Source organism: Rhinopithecus bieti, unplaced genomic scaffold (genome assembly GCF_001698545.2).
Source record: "Rhinopithecus bieti isolate Rb0 unplaced genomic scaffold, ASM169854v2 scaffold_36008, whole genome shotgun sequence".
Lineage (NCBI taxonomy): Eukaryota > Metazoa > Chordata > Mammalia > Primates > Cercopithecidae > Rhinopithecus > Rhinopithecus bieti.
In genome coordinates this window covers 258,612-276,862 of record NW_016816204.1, presented here as the reverse complement: position 1 = coordinate 276,862, position 18,251 = coordinate 258,612, and the positions used below count along the sequence as shown (strand labels likewise).

At 38.3% G+C, this 18,251-nt stretch overlaps 1 protein-coding gene across 2 annotated transcripts in view; it reads left to right on the top strand.

Moving 5' to 3' along the window:
* ADK (adenosine kinase) overlaps positions 1–18,251 on the top strand; it is a 285,891-nt gene that overhangs the window by 76,483 nt on the left and 191,157 nt on the right. The window lies entirely within an intron of this gene.

The window sequence follows — 18,251 nt, the reverse complement described above, 5'->3', positions numbered from 1 at the left end:
TTCACTCTGATGGTAGTTTCTTTTGCTGTGCAGAAGCTCTTTAGTTTAATTAGATCCCATTTGTCAATTTTGGCTTTTGTTGTCATTGCTTTTGGTGTTTTAGACATGAAGTCCTTGACCATGCCTATGTCCTGAATGGTATTGCCTAGGTTTTCTTCTAGGGTTTTTATGGTTTTAGGTCTAACATTTAAGTCTCTAATCCAACTTGAATTAATTTTTGTATAAGGTGTAAGGAAGGGATCCAGTTTCAGCTTTCTACATACGGCTAGCCGGTTTTCCCAGCACCATTTATTAAATAGGGAATCCTTTCCCCTTTCTTGTTTTGCCAGGTTTGTCAAAGATCAGATTGTTGTAGATGTGTGGTATTATTTCTGAGGGCTCTGTTCTGTTCCATCGTTCTATATATCTGTTTTGGTACCAGTACCATGCTGTTTTGGTTACTGTAGGCTTGTAGTATAGTTTTAGCTACCAAGGTAAACAGTGAACTTTTGTAAGCAGTGTATACTGTTCTAAATATGAAGTGTATTTTCCCTTCTGATAGTGAATGAGTTCGATTTATGATTTTTTAATGTCAAGTATTAAATTATTTTGTCAGAGGCCGGGCGTGGTGGCTCACACCTGTAATCCCAGCACTTTGGGAGGCCGAGGCGGGTGGATCACGAGGTCAGGAGATCAAGACCATCCTGGCTTCCACGGTGAAACCCCATCTGTACTAAAAATACAAAAAATTAACTGGGAGTGGTGGCAAGCACCTGTAGTCCCAGCTACTTGGGAGGCTGAGTCAGGAGAATGGCGTGAACCCGGGAGGTGGCGCTTGTAGTGAGCCGAGATGGCGCCACCGCACTCCAGCCTGGGTGAGAGAGCGGAGGGTCCGTCTCGAAAAGAAAAAAAAATATTTTGTCAGAATAACCCCTTAAATTTTTAAATTTTGTCTTATAAAAGTTAATTATATTGTGGTATTTAAATGGTTGGTAATTTAGGATTATGATGAGATGGAAGAAAATAAATAAATTTTGCAATAGGCATGAACCTTCAAGGGTATTAGGACGTGCTAAGGCTGTGATCTTTGGTGCAGTGTAAAAACGTAATTTCTTAGAGAATAGTGTCAATTTCCAAACCAGCAGGAGAGTTGTAAGTATTTAAATGGAATGTTTAGGGATATGTCAGGGAAGTTAGAGACAATAACATCTGGTATGCTTTTTTTGTGTGTGTGAGACGGAGCCTTGCTCTGTCGCCCAGGCTGGAGTGCAGTGGCGTGATCTCGGCTCACTGCATGCTCCGCCTCCCGGGTTCACGCCATTCTCCTGCCTCAGCCTTCACAGTAGCTGGGACTACAGGCGTCCGCCACTATGTCCGGCTATTTTTTTTGTATTTTTAGTAGAGACGGGGTTTCGCTGTGTTGCCAGGATGGTCTCGATCTCCTGACCTCGTGATCCGTCCGCCTGGGCCTGGAATTACAGGTGTGAGCCACCGCGCCTGGCCTGGTATGCTCTTAAATGAATTATTAATGCTGTGCCTTAACAGTTCTTTGAAATCATCAAGATCATAGACTGGGCTTGTGCCTATAATCGCAGCACTTTGGGAGACTGAGGCAGGAGGATTGCTTGAGCCTAAGTTGGAGACCAGCGTGGACAATATAGTGAGACTCTTGTCCCTACAAAAAGTTTTAAAAAAAAGTAGCCGGATGTGGTGGTGTGTGCCTGTAGTCCCAGCTACCTGGGAGGCTGAGGTGGGAGGATTGCTTGAGACCAGGAGGTTCAGGCTGCAGTGAGCCATGATCTGTGCCACTGTGCTCCAGCCTAGGTGACAGAATGAGACCCTGTTAAAAGAATCTTTTTTGGTAAGAATGATCTAAGAACTGGATGTCTGTAAAGCTAATAGAAAAAATAATCTTGTGAAGCAAAAAGTCAAAATTGAAATAAAGAAGTTAGGACCGACAGCAAGGTTAAATGCTTAATTTTTTTTTAGTGTTCATAAATAAGGTACAGTTTTAAAATATCATAAACATTTTATGATCCTATTCTCAGGGCCCACTTTTTTTTGTACCTTTAAAATTATAGTATTTTGATTCTAGAAATGGACCCTTGAACCAATATCCATATTTTATCATGAATAAGGTGAGAGTAACAGTGATAAAATGACTTGCTATAGTGTTGCTACTTAAGGACAGTACTAGACCAGAAACCAAGTCTCCTGAGTCCCATTTAAGTGCTGTTTCTGTCACACCAAGCAGTTCTCTAAGTATATAGTCTATTTTTTTTTTTTTTTGAAACAGGGTCTTGCTTTGTCACCCAGCCTGGAAAGCAGTTGTGTGATCATGGCTCACTACAGTCTTGTTTTTAGAGATGGGGTCTCCCTATGTTGCTCAGGTTGATCTCAAACTCCTAAGCTCAAGCAGTCCTTCTGCCTCTGCTCCCAAAATGTTGTGATTATAGGCATGATCTACCATACCCAGCCAGTAATTTTTTTTTTTTTTTGAGACGGAATCTCACTCTGTTGCCAGGCTGGAGTACAGTGGTGCCATCTTGGCTTACTGCAACCTCCCCCTCCCAGGTTCAAGTGATTCCCCTGCCTCAGCCTCCCGAGTAGCTGGGACTACAGGCGACTGCCACCACGACTGGCGAATTTTTATATTTTTAGTAGAGACAGGGTTTCACCATATTGGTCAGGCTGGTCTCAAACTCCTGACCTCAGGTGATCCGCCTGCCTCAGCCTCCCAAAATGCTGGGATTACAGATGTGAGCCACCTCCCCTGGCCGCCAGTAATTTTTTTTTTTTTAAAGGGATTAATATCCATTACAAGACTTGGTAACTGATCACAGAGAACTCAGTAGTTAATTAAATCAGTTTCACAGTATTGTGTTGTTGTTTTGGAAACCGCTTCATACCTATAACCAATATTGAGTGAGTTGAAGAGAATTACTTCCAAATACAAGGTACTTTACATTCTTCCAAGGAGAGGATGCAACACAAAGCTGTTGGTCAGCTTGATACAAAAGCTTTTAGGTATGCTCATGAAATAAGTCAAATGTATACATTTTACAGCCTCATATTATGTTAAATAGAACTACTTTTTTCTTTTTCCTTCCCATTTCTTTGAACAGCCATATTCAGAATCTTCATCATTATCAACTTTGTCATCATTGAAGCCCTTTTCTCTAGGACACATCAGCCTCTTTCCATATATGATATTTTCGCTGGAAATTTTATCTTGAGCTATAAATGCCTCTCATGAAAGAAAAGTTTTCTTTTTTTTCCCTGAGATAAGATCTAACTCTGTTGCCCAGGTTGGAGTGCAGTGGCATGATCATGATTCACTGCAGCCTTGACCTTGTGGGCTTAAGCGATCCTCCCATCAGCCTCCTGAGTATCTGGGACTACCAGTGTGCACCACCACACCTGGCTAATTTTTGTATTTTTTATAGAGATGGGGTCTTGCCATGTTGTCCAGGCTGGTCTTGGACTCCTGGGCTCAAGTGATATGTCTGCCTTGGCCTCCCAGAGGGCTGGGATTACAGGTGTGAGCCATCATGCCTGGCCAAGAAATTTTTTTTTAAAGTTTATTTTTGTATGTAGTCATAATATTTGTAAGGTAACCTTTTCACTGTATTGCTTTTTAAACTAAGGTTTAAATAGTTCATTGTAATAAGAGTTACCATTTGTACTTATAAGGCTGCCTCTCCAGGAGTAAGTGTTAAATAGTTCATTGTAATAAGAGTTACCATTTGTGCTTGTAAGACTGCATCTCCAGGAGTAAGTGTAGGTTAATCAATTGCGTGTTCTACTGCGATAGGGAAATTGTGAAGGAGGTTCGTGTGTTGTAGGTTCTTTGCAACTACCACCTTTATGGGCTTTTAGTGAAATATCTGGTGATAGGCTTGGTCGTGGTAGTTGTGGACGTAAGGTAGGGTGGGGATGAGTAAGGACAGATTACAGTTCTGCCCATACCTTTATGTTTGTCCTTCCTTGCCTCTAACCAATGACTGCCTTTGGAATTAAATGGCTACTCCTTCAATTTCATCCCCTAAACTTTATGTAAATTTCAATTCGTGACAGATCTTAAGCTGAAACCATATAGGAGAGGAAATTAGGGGAAGTGTACTTTTTGACATAGTTTAAGACCTTAACTTTGTTTAGTCACTTAGTCTTCCAAACTTAAGTTCCTCAAATATCATTTTGGGTTTAGATTAGTGCTTTTCTGTCATTGTCCATTAAACAAATGATTTCTCTCATTACCTACTTCTCTTTTAGTCTGTTCAGTGATCCCTCTGGGTATAGCTTCTGAATTTCTAGCATAAAACTCTTCAACAATAACAAAAAAGGATAAGGATCCCCCCATCAATTTTTAGGGGAAAGGATAAGGTGTTTCCTAGAAACTTTATTCAGAGCTTTTTAGTCAAAGTGTAGTTCATTGATCCTTAACTGCAATTTACTTGACAAGATATATTTATGGGATGAATTTTATTGAGGGTAACTGAATGGACAGAGAAGCTGCTGGTGTGATGAATTCTCTTTCTTCTTGGTCTACAACAAACAGGAATGATATAGACTTGGGGTTCTTGAGTGAACTTTTAGTATTTATTAGCAGCCAATCTAACCTTGAAAACTCTACTATGTTGATTTCTTTTTGGAAAGTGTTGAACAATTAAATAATACATTTTAAAGAACAAGGAAGAAGGGCATTGTTTTAATTATTTTATGATCTAATTTAATCCCCACAGCAACTCTGTGAAGTAGATACTGTAATCATTCCCATTTTACAGATGAGGAAGAGACTTCGTAACTTGGCTTATATAAGAAAAGGATAGAATTGTTTAGATCTTTTTGATTGCTTTCCATTTTGTATAAGTTCAGTGACTTAGGAAACTTTTTAAAAAAACTTTTTTGGAGGAATGATATTGTTCATTATGGACATATCTACTTCAAAAGTATTTAAAAATATTTTTGATGGAAATTATATTTTATAAGTTTTAGTATGGTTCACTGGAAATATGTCAACAGTTTGTAGGTAATACCATGTTTTATTTTGAGTTGGCTAATTGTTAAGGTAAAACTTTAGAGGATAAAGTGAGCTCATATTGATGAATGGTAATCTGATATTTCCAACAGACTAGGTCTTTTTTTGACATTCGGTGTATTTTAACTTTATTCTTTGTGATACTAGCTCCCTCTGTAGAACTTCAATAAGATTGCAACTGGACTTTTTCAATGATTTAGAAAAGTGATCTAAACATTATCTATAAGTATAAAATTTCCCTGTAAAATTTTACTTTGTATTCTAAGCAATTGCAAGTGGTTTTTTAAAAGTATAAATGTGGCCGGGCGAGGTGGCTCAAGCCTGTAATCCCAGCACTTTGGGAGGCCGAGACGGGCGAATCACGAGGTCAGGAGTTCGAGACCATCCTGGCTAACACGGTGAAACCCCGTCTCTACTAAAAAATACAAAAAGCTAGCCGGGCGAGGTGGCTGGCGCCTGTAGTCCCAGCTACTCGGGAGGCTGAGGCAGGAGAATGGCGTGAACCCTGGAGGCAGAGTTTGCAGTGAGCTGAGATCCGGCCACTACACTCCAGGCCGGGCGACACAGCGAGACTCCGTCTCAAAAAAAAAAAAAAAAAAAAAAAAGTTAAATGTAACCTTTAAAAATGTAGCACACAAAGTTTTAATAACATAAACAAAATAAAACCTTCTTCTTCAAACATTCCTGTAACTTTAATGCTTTTTTATTTAGGAGGGCTAGAGAGAGGTGTGATTTCTAGGTCTGTAGGTCTGTGTTGCGTAAAGCCTGGTGGAAGCCCTAGGGGAAAAATAAATTTTGAAGTTTAGATGGATACTTGAAATTATCCTTTTTTTTTTTCCTGAAACTTTCCAGTTTGAATTGGGTGGAAAATGTTCATAAGGGATTTTGTTTGTTTGTTTGTTTTGTAGAGAAGGGGAAAGCAAACTTCTACAATAGGTAGAAAGAGCAAAGAGAAAATCTTTAGCAAGATCCAGAAATTTAGCCAAGAATTGCAGGAAAAAATGCTTTACATACACGGTTTAAAAAATTTTTCCTTTTTCTTTTTTTTCTTGAGATGTGGTCTCACTCTGAGATGTGGTCATCACATTCTGAGATGTGGCACTCCATGCCACACTGGAGTTCAGTGGCATGATCATGGTGATCGTCCCACCTCAGCCTCCTAAGGAGCTGGGACTACAGGCATGTGCCATCACGCGTGGTTCCTTTTTGTATTTTTAGTAGAGATTGGGTATTGCCACTTTGCCCAGGCTGGTCTCAAGCTTCTGGGCTCAAATGGTCTGCCTACCTCAGCCTCCCAAAGTGTTAGGATTATAGGCGTGAGCCACTGCACCCTGCTCACATATATGAGTTCTGTGAGTTTATGCTGTTGGAAAATCCTTTGTTACCAAAGTCTACTTCCAATTTTCCTGTGTGGGAGTGAGCTTACTTCTTTTACCACCACTTTTTTTTCCTTTCTTTCTGCTATGGTTTGAATGTTTGTCCCCTCCAAAACTCATGTTGAAATTTAATTGCCATTGTAACAGTAATAAGAGGTGGAGGGCTTTAAGAGGTAATTAGATCATGGGGTTCTACCTTCATGAGTGCATTAATGCAGGAGTGGGTTAGTTATCTCTAGAGGGTTGTTATAAAGCGAGTCTGGCCCCGCAAGCACTTGCTTGCTGTTTGCCTTCTGCCATGGGATAATGCAGCAAGAAGTTGCTGAGCAGAAGCTGGCACCATACTCTAGGACTTCCCAGCCTTCAGAACTGAGAAACATATTAATACTTCTTTCCTTTATAAATTACCCAATCTCAGGTTTCTGTTAACAGCCATAGCAATCGAACTAACACAATCCCCTAAACCATTTTATATTAAATTGTAAGTTGTATAATTAGCTCTTCAAAGATGTTTTTTCAGATATAATGTAAGCTCCATGAAGGCAGAGGAAATATGATTGACTTGCAACATGGAATTTAGAAAAATGAGCGAACTGATTTCAACCATAAAGCCAGGGACTAAAACATACAAATGAGGATAAGAAAGAACTGAAGTACATATACTCTTTCAGTTTCTAAAAATTTAACTGTATTTTCTTCTAAGTAGATTGAAGGATGTTCTTAGGATTATGCTTGAGTAGGCTTTTAAACAATTTTATGTGGATAATTATCTTTGAAGCCTTCATTAGTACTAAATATCTTTATTCTGTTAAAATATAAAACAGTTTATTCAAACAGATGTAACTATGTATTGTGGCACAAAGAAATTCAAGAATGATTGTTATTCTTTTTGTTTGTTGGCCTTGACTAAATTTGATGTCAGATATTTGCTTTAAAAAATAGATAGACCAATTTTATTGGTATGACAAATCTACCCTTCATTATCCATAAACCACTGAAATAGTAATCTGGTTTTCCTATTCAGGCACACCTTGGAGATATTGGGGGTTTGGTTCCAGACTATCACAATAAAGTGAATATCACAGTAAAGAGAAATACATGAAGATTGTATTTTCCCAGTGCATATAAAAGTTGTGGTGATATCACACTGTAATCTATTGTATGCAATAACATTGTGTATAAAACATGTATATGCCTTAATTTAATGTAATCTATTGTATACAATAACATTGTATATAAAAAATGTATATTCCTTAATCCATAAATATACTTTATGGATAAAAATGCTAACAATCATCTGAGCCTTTAGCAAGTTATAATCGTTTTGCTGGTGGAGGGTCTTGCCTCAGTGTTGATGGCTGCTTACTGATCAGGATGTTGGTTGCTGAAGGTTGGAGTGGCTGTGGCAATTTCTTAAAACAAGACAATAATGAAGGTTGCTGTGTCAGAGCCCTCCCTTCATGAAAAATTTATCTGTAATATGCAATGCCGTCTGATAGCCTATTACCCACGGTAGAACTTGGAAAACTGGAGTCAGTCCTCTCAAACCATGCTGCTGCTTTATCAACTAAAGTTTATGGAATATTCAGAATCCTTTGTTGTCATTTCAGCAGTGTTCACAGCATCTTCATCAGGAGTAAATTCCATCTCAGGAAACTCCTTTTTTTTCTCGTCTATAAGAAACAACTTCCTGTCCATGCAAGTTTTATCATGAGATTACAGCATTTCAGTATCCATCTTCAGGCTCCACTTCCAATTCTAGTTCTCTTGCTATTTCTACCACATCTACAGTGACTTCCTTCTCTGAAGTCTTCAAGCCCTCAAAGTCATCCACGAGGGCTGGAATTCACTTCTTCCAAACGCCTGTTAATGTTGATGTTTTGGCCTCCTCCCATGAATCACAAATGTTCTTAATGGCATCTAGAATGATGAATACGTTGCAGGAGGTTTTCATTTTACTTTGTCTGATCCATCAGAAGAATCACTGTCTATGGCAGCTATAGTCTTGCCAAATATATTTCTTAAATAATAAGACTTGAAAGTCAAAATTACTCCTTGATTTGGGGGCTGCAGAATGAATGTTGTATTAGCAGCCAGGAAAACAGCATTCATCTCCTTGTACATCTCTATCAGAGCTCTTGGGTGACCAGGTGCATCATCAGTGAGCAGAAATATTTTAAAAGGGGCCGGGTGTGGTGGCTCACACTTGTAATTCCAGGACTTTGGGAGGCTGAGGTGGGCGGATCACCTGAGGTCAGGAGTTCGAGACCAGCTTGACCAACAGGGAGAAACCCCGTCTCTACTAAAAATAGAAAATTAGCCAGGCGTGGTGGTGCATGCCTGTAATCCCAGCTACTTGGGAGGCTGAGGCAGGAGAATCGCTTGAACCCAGGAGGCAGAGGTCGTGGTGAGCTGAGATCGCACCATTGCACTCCAGTTTGGGCAACAGGAGGCAAACTCCATCTCAAAAAAATAAAAGCCTACCCTCCCAAAGTGCCAGGATTACAGGCGTGAGCCACTGCCCCTGTCTGTCCGTCTGTCTTCTTTTTTAAGAGTAAGAAAAGGTTTCCGAGAAGTACTTTGGTAGACTCTCATCACACACACATTCCTAAACCAGTTACTGGCAAAGAAAATAGAATTATCATGATTAATTAGCGTATTCTGAAGTACAGGCTTCCTTATAACTGAACAAAAATTAGAGCTCCACTGGCAATGGGGAAATGGGTGTTGACTTGGCAACTAATAGTGAATTGCTCACAATGTTTAAATGAAATGGCCTGTCAGATTTCCTGGGAACACAGGAACCGGGGCCAAACTTAGAAATAGCCTCAGTAAGAGGTTTTCTAATACTATTTTCTGGTATCGTAATTATTCCTAATTACCTTGTACACTAAAAAAAATAAAAAATTTTAAGTTTAGAATTTTAAACATGTTTCCTGACAGTAACCAAGATATAAAAATGTATAAAATTGAGTGAATATATTTTAAAGCATGGAAGATTTGTGTTACCCTCAGACTTGAAAGGGAACCTGCAAAGTTATGGTCTCATGGGAAATATTGTTTATTTTTGGCTTGACATAATTTTCAGGCTCTTTGGTTTTATTCTAAGCAACCCAGCAGGGCATCTTTAAAAGCAAACAAACAAAATTACTGTCTCTAAACCAAAGAAGATAGAAAAATATATTCAGGAGAATAGTATACATTGAAAACTACCACTTTACCACTTTAGCTAGTGTTTTTTTTTTTTTTTTTTTTTTNCGGAGTCTTGCTCTGTCCCAGGCTGGAGTGTATTGGCACGATCTCGGCTCACTGCAATCTCCACCTCCCAGGTTCAAATGATTCTTATGCCTCAGCCTCCTGAGTAGCTGGGATTACAGGGGCCAGGCACCATGCCCAGCTAATTTTTAGTAAGGAGTACTTTTTAACTGCGAAGAGATGCTGTAAAGTTTTAGGAAATCACAATGGGGACGGTAGTCATACTTCTACTTTCTTCTGAATATAATATTGTTTCTTTTTTCTCCTGCAGTTACTTATTTTTTTTTCTTTTTTCTTTAAAGCTTGCTAGTTCTGAGAATTTTAGATTCAGTCATAATTGACTGTAACTATCAACACATGTTATGGAGTAGTATAAATTATTACTTGATGTTTGGAGTTGTTTTACTCAGTCACTCAGCAAAGGTAAGATTAGATCTCCATTAGATGAAAAGTATTATCTCTTGCAAAGAGACATTGGTTAGCTGTGGATGAAGACAATGGCTGTGGGGTCAGTCAACCTTGTAGAAAGAATAGGCTAGGCACAGTGACTCATGCCTGTAATTCCAGCACTTTGGGGTGACTGAAGCCAGTGGATCCCTTGAGCCCAGCAGTTCGAGACCAGACTTGGCAACATAGTGAGAGCCCCCTCTCTACAAAATTTTAAAAATTAGCCAGGCGTGGTGGTGTGCACCTGTGGTACTAGCTATCAGAAGGCTGAGGTGGGAGGATCTCTTGACCTGGGGAGGTTGAGTCTGCATGCAGTGAGCCATGATTGTGCCACTGGACTCCAGCCTGGGTGACGAAGTGAGACCTTGTCTCAAAAAAAAAAAAAAAAAAAAGAGAATAAAAGTAAAATTGTATAATCTCTGGAGAAAACAAAATAGGCTGTCATATTCTAATTCTCAATATGTAAGGATATTTGGTATATTAGTGGGTATAATTATTAATAAAATATTCTATTTAGGTATCTTTGAACCAGTTTGTAATAACCAAACCACAAAAATTCAATTTGCTTTGTATGTAAAAATCTTTTAAAATAGAAAGTCCTGCCTTAACTTTCATAAATCTGAATGTGAGCATGTATTTATGCTTTTCATTTGTTTGCACAGCTTTTTTTTTTTTCTTAAGACAGAGTCTCACTCTGTTGCTCAGGCTGGAGTATAGTGGTGTGATTTCAGCTCACTGCAACTTCCACCTCCCAGGTTCAAGTGATTGTTGTCGATCAGCCTCCCAAGTAGCTGGGATTACAGGTGTGCAACACCATATCTGGTTAGTTTTTGTATTTTTAGCAGAGACAGGGTTTCGCCATGTTGTCCAGAGTGGTGCACAGCATTTTGTTGTTGACGTGTGAGACTTGTAATATAATAGTAATAATGCTGTCATTTCTTAAAGATGATATATAATCCTATCCAAATGTTCCTGGGAAGTAGGAATTTGTCAGCCTGTCAATGTTTTCCTTTTATTTTGTGTATTTGTGTGTTTTAGTACATTCTCCCAGATCCTGAAATTTTCCTTTTAAACTGTTATTATGATGCCTGTCTTATTTCTTTCTCTTTTTTGATCCTAAGTATGCTCTCAGGAGTTAACAAAGTATAAAATTATGTTTCTCAAAGGAAAGTTTATCAGATATTTGGAAATTAGCAAATGTTTTTTAGAGGTAGAAACTGTAATTTATATTCCTAAGACTTGTAGGCCATTGTATTTGTTGACTGACTGATTTGACTGAGAACCTAGTATATGATAATGTGTCACTGTTTCTGTCAACTTATATAATTGAGGGACTTTTTAATTGTTCTTACCTTAGATCACTATATACTTGTGGTCTTATAAAGTATATTTGAAAATTACATACATTTTCATATTTTGTCTGGGCCTGGGAAAAGTATTTAGTTTAAAACTGTGACATCTTAACCTTTAAAACCCATTGTCAGTTATTTAGAAAAATTAGTATCATATGATATGAAGCACTTCTTTATATTGCAGGTTTCACTATCTGGAAAACTCCAGTGTGGAGGCTCTGTTAACTATCTTCTTTGTTTTATATGGAATGTTTTATTGATACTATAAAACAAAACTTATCAGTAAGACTGATTTGGAATTCATATTGTTTGACAGCATTATCATTGTCAATAATTATCCATTGTCCGCATTTGTAAAGCAGAATAAAAGAAGCCATTATTTAAGTTTAATTCCTGAGATGATTTAGCATGTGGTGTAATGTCAATCTGTGGGAATTTTATTTTAAACTTTTTCTTAGTAAAGTTTACTTTTTAGAGCTGTTTTAGGTTCATTCACAGCAAAATTAAGCAAAGATACAGAGATTTCCCATAATCCTCCTGCCCTCACACATGCATAGCCTCCCCCATTTTCAGCATCCCACAACAGAGTGGTACATTTGATACAGTTGATGAACCAATATTGACACATCCAAATAAAACTCTTTTTTTGGTGGGGGGAGATGGAGTCTTTCTCTGTTGCCCAGGCTGGAGTGCAGTGGCGTGATCTTAGCTCACTGCAACCTCTGCCTCCCGGGTTCAAGCAATTCTCTTGTCTCAGCCTCCTGAGTAGCTGGAACTACAGGCACACGCCACCACACCTGGCAAATTTTTGTATTTTTAGTAGAGATGGGGTTTCACCATATTGGTCAGGCTGGTTTCAAACTCCCAACCTCAAGTGATCCACCTGCCTCAGCCTCCCAAAGTGTTGGGATGACAGGTGTGAGACACTGCGCCCAGCCCATAAAACTCTTAAAACAAGGTTGATTGAGAGAAGGCCTTGCTCTGTCTCCCAGGCTGGAGTGCAGTGATGCAATCATAGTTCACAGCAGCCTACAGCTCCTGGTCTCAACCGATCCTCCTGCCTGAGCCTCCTGAGTAGTTGGGACTATAGGCTTGTGCTGCTGCTCCCAGAAGACTCTTATTTAATCTGTCTCTCTTAAAGTATAGATTTACAGATCATACCTTTAGAAATTTCTGAGCTTTTATGGTGGTTCTGTAAATAAATCTGTTTGCTTCTTATTTCTGCCTTCCCTTCCCCTCAGCCTTTGGTTTTGATTTTCTTTTACATGCTGGTTCAGCTATCCTTGTTTCTGTTGCTTTAAAGCTTTCAACATATTATGAACATTGTCCACCAAATATATTGTTCTTATGAGTACATTGTAATTTTAGGGCGAGAAGCAGAGATGAACTTTGCTTTAACTCTTTTGTGTTGAAGCATGCTAATGGCAAGCATATTTTTTAAATATAAAAGTTGTACAAGTTGAGATGTTTAATTCCTTTAGGGAAAAGCATCATAATTAGAAGGGAGAATTGCTATTATCTGGAAGGTGTTCAGACAGTTGGGGGAAAAAAAACAACCAAAACAGCTGCATTGTAAGTTCCATAAGGGAATGGGCTTATATCTTTGTTTATTTGTGTTTGTTTTCCATTGTACAATCAATGCCTAGCATGGGGTAACATAGTATGTGATTAACCAACAGTTATTGGAAAAATATATTTTAATGTGTTATTTTAGATAATTAAAAGTACATTTAGGAAATATGCAAACTTTTTGTTTGACTTTATTAATTTGATCTTACTCTCCTTCTTCATTTCACCTTTAAAATGCTGATGATAGAAGCAGGAGGCAGAGAAATTATAGGCAAATAGGGGTAGGTCCCTGGTGAAACCCCACCTCCAAGCTGAAAAGCTTGAAACCAGCGACCCAAGGTGAGAACTTCTGTTCGTTTGCCTGCACTCTCCTGATTGGTTCTTTCTGAACAATGTCTTTTTACCAATTGAATGTGGCTTTTTCCAAAGCTATCTATGGCCTGCCCCACCCCTATCCTGTGCCTGTAAAGCCCCAGACTCGGTAGGTAGAGAGGATTCTGCCAGACTTTAGGGAAAAGAGATGGCTTGACTTTGGAGAAGAGACTGCTGGACTTTGGGGAAGACCACCTACCCTTTCCGTCCGTTCTCCAGCTCCCCTCTCCACTGAGAACCATTTCTACCTCTCAGTAAAATTCTCCACCTTTACCATCCTTCAAGTGTCTGCATCACTTCCTTCTTCTTGGATACTGGACAAGAACTCAGGACCCACGGAGTGCAGGTACCCAAAAAGGCTGTCATACTGGCCCTTTGCCCTCGCCGGCGGAGGGCAGCCGCCCCATGCGATGTGGTAAGGGACCAACTGAGCTGTTAACAGACACACAGACAGACTGCAGAACTAAAAGAGCACTGTAACACTTTCTCTGGGGTTTTGGGGTCGTGGGCACCCTCACTGGGCACTGCTGTGGGCCCTGCATGGAGCTTTCTTTCACTGGCACCTGGAGCAGCTGGCCAGGTCCTTCACTCTCTTGCTAACATGCTCCCTCCTGCAAGGGATTGAGCGCTGTGACGTGAGTAAACGGTCGCCCTTGTTGCGAGTCCAATGAAGGGACCGAGAAAAATCCTGCATTACTGATATGAAATGAACCAAATTAAGTAACATCATCTTATTTCTTTTGATTTTGTTTTCAGTTTGTTTATATTCCTTTCCATAGGTATTATGTGTCTGTTTTAGTTCATAAAATTTTGGCCTAATTTATATTTTGACCATTATTCAGCACACTGTTAGTACTCAGTACTAATTTCAGTTGCTTATTTAGACTCATCGAAATAAATCACATTTTAAGGCCAGGCACAGTAGTTCATGCCTCTAATCCCAGCACTTTGGGAGGCTGAGGCCAGGAGTTCGAGACCAGCCTGGGCAACATGGTGAAATACCGTCTCTACTAACAATACAAAAGTCAGCTGGGCATGGTGATGTGCACTTGTCGTCCCAGCTACTCGGGACTTTGAGGCACGAGAATCGCTTGAACCCAGGATTCGGAGGTTGCAGTGAGCCGAGAACACGGCACCGCATTCCAGCCTGAGTGAGATTCTGTCTCCAAAAAAAAAATTTTTTTAAAACATAAATAACAGACCACACTATCTTTTTTGAAGATTATGTTCACATTTCATTCTCTCCATTGAACTCTATAGATGTATTACCTGTGTATAAGGAATGTAAATTTTTTTGTATTAAAAATTGACACCTTAAAATAAAAAAACTAATACCACCACAAGGTTAAGCTCTGAGGAGATTTCAGCCTTAATGGTATTACAATAATGTTTAACTTCTCAATAATTAAAAACCAAAGCAACGCTGCAACCTTGGTTCAATATTCAAATATATTTTTCTTGGTAACTAAGTTACTTTTCACTATTTATAGTACTTTATAAATGATTTAGAATTGTTATGCAGTTTTTTCAAAGAAGTATTCATAAGATAAATGTAGAAAATTATTTTAAAACGAAAGTGATGCCCACCAGATGGTGCTATTTCGCCTGTTTTATCTGTGACAATAAGTAGGAAAAATGAATATAGAACTTCAAAAAAGTGTATGGAAAATCTAGAATATTTGCGCATTGTATTTTGGGTGTAGATGAGCTCAGTGGAAGGAAGCATTAAAATGCTCTAAACTTGGGTTCAGTACTGTGTGTTTATCTTAATGAAGGTAAAGATGAATTCCCAGAGTTAATATGCCAGATAACCTTTTATTTAGTCTAAATATGTTAAGTAGATTTTTAAAAAAGTTGACCTATATGCAAATTTTATTAACTTCATAGCTGTATATGCATGAAAAATGAAATTATTTATTAGATAAGTTACCAAAATTTGTTTCAAGATTTCTTTGTATTGTTAAGTAAACAATATTACTATCTCATTTGAGTTACATTGTGATTTACAAATTAAGGGAAACATTTTGATTATTTATGTGTTTGTAATTATTACCCAAATAAAAGAGAGAAACTTAGGCTTAAATTCACTATTTCTACAAAGGAAAGAGATGACTCTTCTAAATTTATTTTTGTATTAGGAAGAGGTCAAACTGTGGTACAGTGTTCATTTAGATGCAACCATTGAATGACGATCCATTAGAGTCAAAATGGTTAGCTAATGAAATATAGTTTTCAGTAAATTTGGAAAGATTTAGCCAGCTCTTAAAAGTGTTTCTAGGATTTTAATGTAGTCTTTTCCCCCCTGATTTTATTATCGCTCTGTATTTTTCTCAGGTCATGAGATTGAACCATAAAAGGCATGTAGATGCTTGTTATAAGTATTTGCCAAAGTCATCGTTGTCAATGAGTTTATTGGCATGTGTGAAATTAGAGATTAAACTTGCTTTTAAATCTTACATTTGAAATTTTCTTCTGGAAAGGTGCATGTATAACTTTCAATTTAATGTTCAATTATTTATAACAGAATGAAGCATCTCTCTATAGGCCAGTAAATATAAATAGTAGATTTTATTATATTCCTTTACTGTTTTTGAATAATATTTTACTAATTGTTTTAACATAATCCTCATACATACCCTTAAGATTAGGACCTACTGTAATGCTTTATTTGAACTTGTTTCGTAACATTTGTCTTTTTTTAACTTTAGATTATAGTTTTGGAATATACATCAGATCCCTCCTACAAAAACATAAAGTTCTTCATGCTTTCTCTTATTCCACTTATCACAACACTTTACATGTAGTAGATGACCTTATATATTTTTTACATAAATGAATACTTTTGTCATGCCAAGTGTTGTTATTAGTATTATAGTACAAAGGAAATGATTTAGATAGCTTTTCTGTCTTGAAGGAATTTCCTTAGTGATGAGTATTCCTTATTCCATAGTCTTTTTTTTTTTTTTTTTTTTTTGAGACGGAGTCTTGTTCTGTCACCCAGGCTGAAGTGCAGTGGCGCAATCTCAGCTCATTGCAATGTCCGCCTCCCAGGTTCAAGCAATTCTCCTGCCTCAGCCTTCTTAGTAGCTGGGATTACAGGCATGCACCATCACATCCCGCTAAGTTTTGTAATTTTAGTAGAGACGGGGTTTCACCATATTGGTCAGGTTGGTCTTGAACTCCCGACCTCAGGTGATCCACTCCCCTCGGCCTCCCAAAGTACTGGGATTGCAGGCATAAGCCGCCCCACCCAGCCTCTGTTCTACAGTTTTTTATCTTATGCTTTTCTGAAATGACTTTTTATAGTTGGGTTTAAAAGGATCATCTCATTGGAATCTCATATCGTAGTTATGATGGATTCTATCATGATGAGGATAAGTGTATTTTCAGGTTAAAAAAATTGAAATATTATTGTCAGCCTGCATGAGTATTAGAGATTGTCTGGTCCAGGAGTTCTCAGATTGTGGTTCAAGGGCCTCTTGTAGGAGCGGGGGTCAGGGGTCCTTAAGACCTTGACAGAAGTTCTGTGAGGGCAGAACTGTATTCAAAGTAATACTAAGACTGTGTCTACCCTTTTCATTCTCATTCTCTCATGAGTGTAGGTGGAGTTTTCTAGAGGTTGCATACCATGCCATACTGATTGAATGCACAAGTTATATGAGACTCTAGCAGTTCTGTCAAAAGACAAAGTTACAACAAATTTAGTTTAAAGATCTCAGTCAGCTTTATTGCAATTCTAGAATCAAGCAATACGTCATTCCATAAAGTAGAGTATGTGTTCTAATGAGTTGAGCAGGTGGTTGGTTTTATAGACAGAAAGGGCTAAAGAAAGCAGATTGGTCATTTCAAAGTGAATTATCTTGTAAGGTCCGGATGGGGAGACAGGACAATAGAAAGACTGGTTAATATCAGGTTACTTCAGATTAGGGATTAAAACAGAGGAAACTTCATTATCATGCCCATTGAATACTTCATTATCATGTGCACTGAATATTGAAAACTGTCTTATTTGGGAAATTAGGCTGTTATCTGTCTCTCCTGATTTTTTAGAAAGTCAAGATAACAACGCAGTTTGGGTTTGGTGAGCATGGATGACTCCATTTTGATTTTTAGTCTGGTCTTCTTTTGGAGTCTAGTGCAGGAGTTTTGTTCAAAACAGTGGCCTATAATTTTGGCTTCATAAGCCAGACATTAAAGAGATTTGCAAAGATTACAAAACAGTGCTTCTTTTGTCACTAACTTTTTTTTTTTGGTTTGGAAATAGTTATTTTCATAAAATGTTACTTACATTAACATTTAATGAATTCTTAAAATAATAAATATTTTAAAAAGTTATATTTTAACTTCTAATATTGTAACTAGGGCTAGATATTAAAGCTCCTTGAACTACTCGATACTCTTTTTAAAGTTTAAAGGGGCCCTGAGATGAAAGTGTCTGAGAACTTAGGATTCTAATTCTTTTTNTTTTTTTTTTTTTTTTTTTTTTTTTTTTTTGAGACAGAGTCTTGCTGTGTCACCCAGGCTGGTCACCCAGGCTGGAGGGCTGGAGTGCAGTGGTGCAGTCATGGCTCACTGCAGCCTTCACTGCCTGGACTCAAGTGATCCTCCCACCTCAGCCTCCTGAATACCTGAGACTACAGGCACGTGCCACCATGCCTGACTAATTTTTGTGTTTTTTTGTAGAGATGGGTATTTTTTGTTGCCCAGGCTGGTCTCAAACTCCTGGGCTTAAGTGATCAGTTAACTTTGGCCTCCCAAAATGTTGAGATGAGCCACCTTGCCTGGCCTGATATATTTTATTAGCTGTTTTGCTGTTTAGATATTCTTCAACTTAATACCAACCATCAGCTCCTTTAACACGTT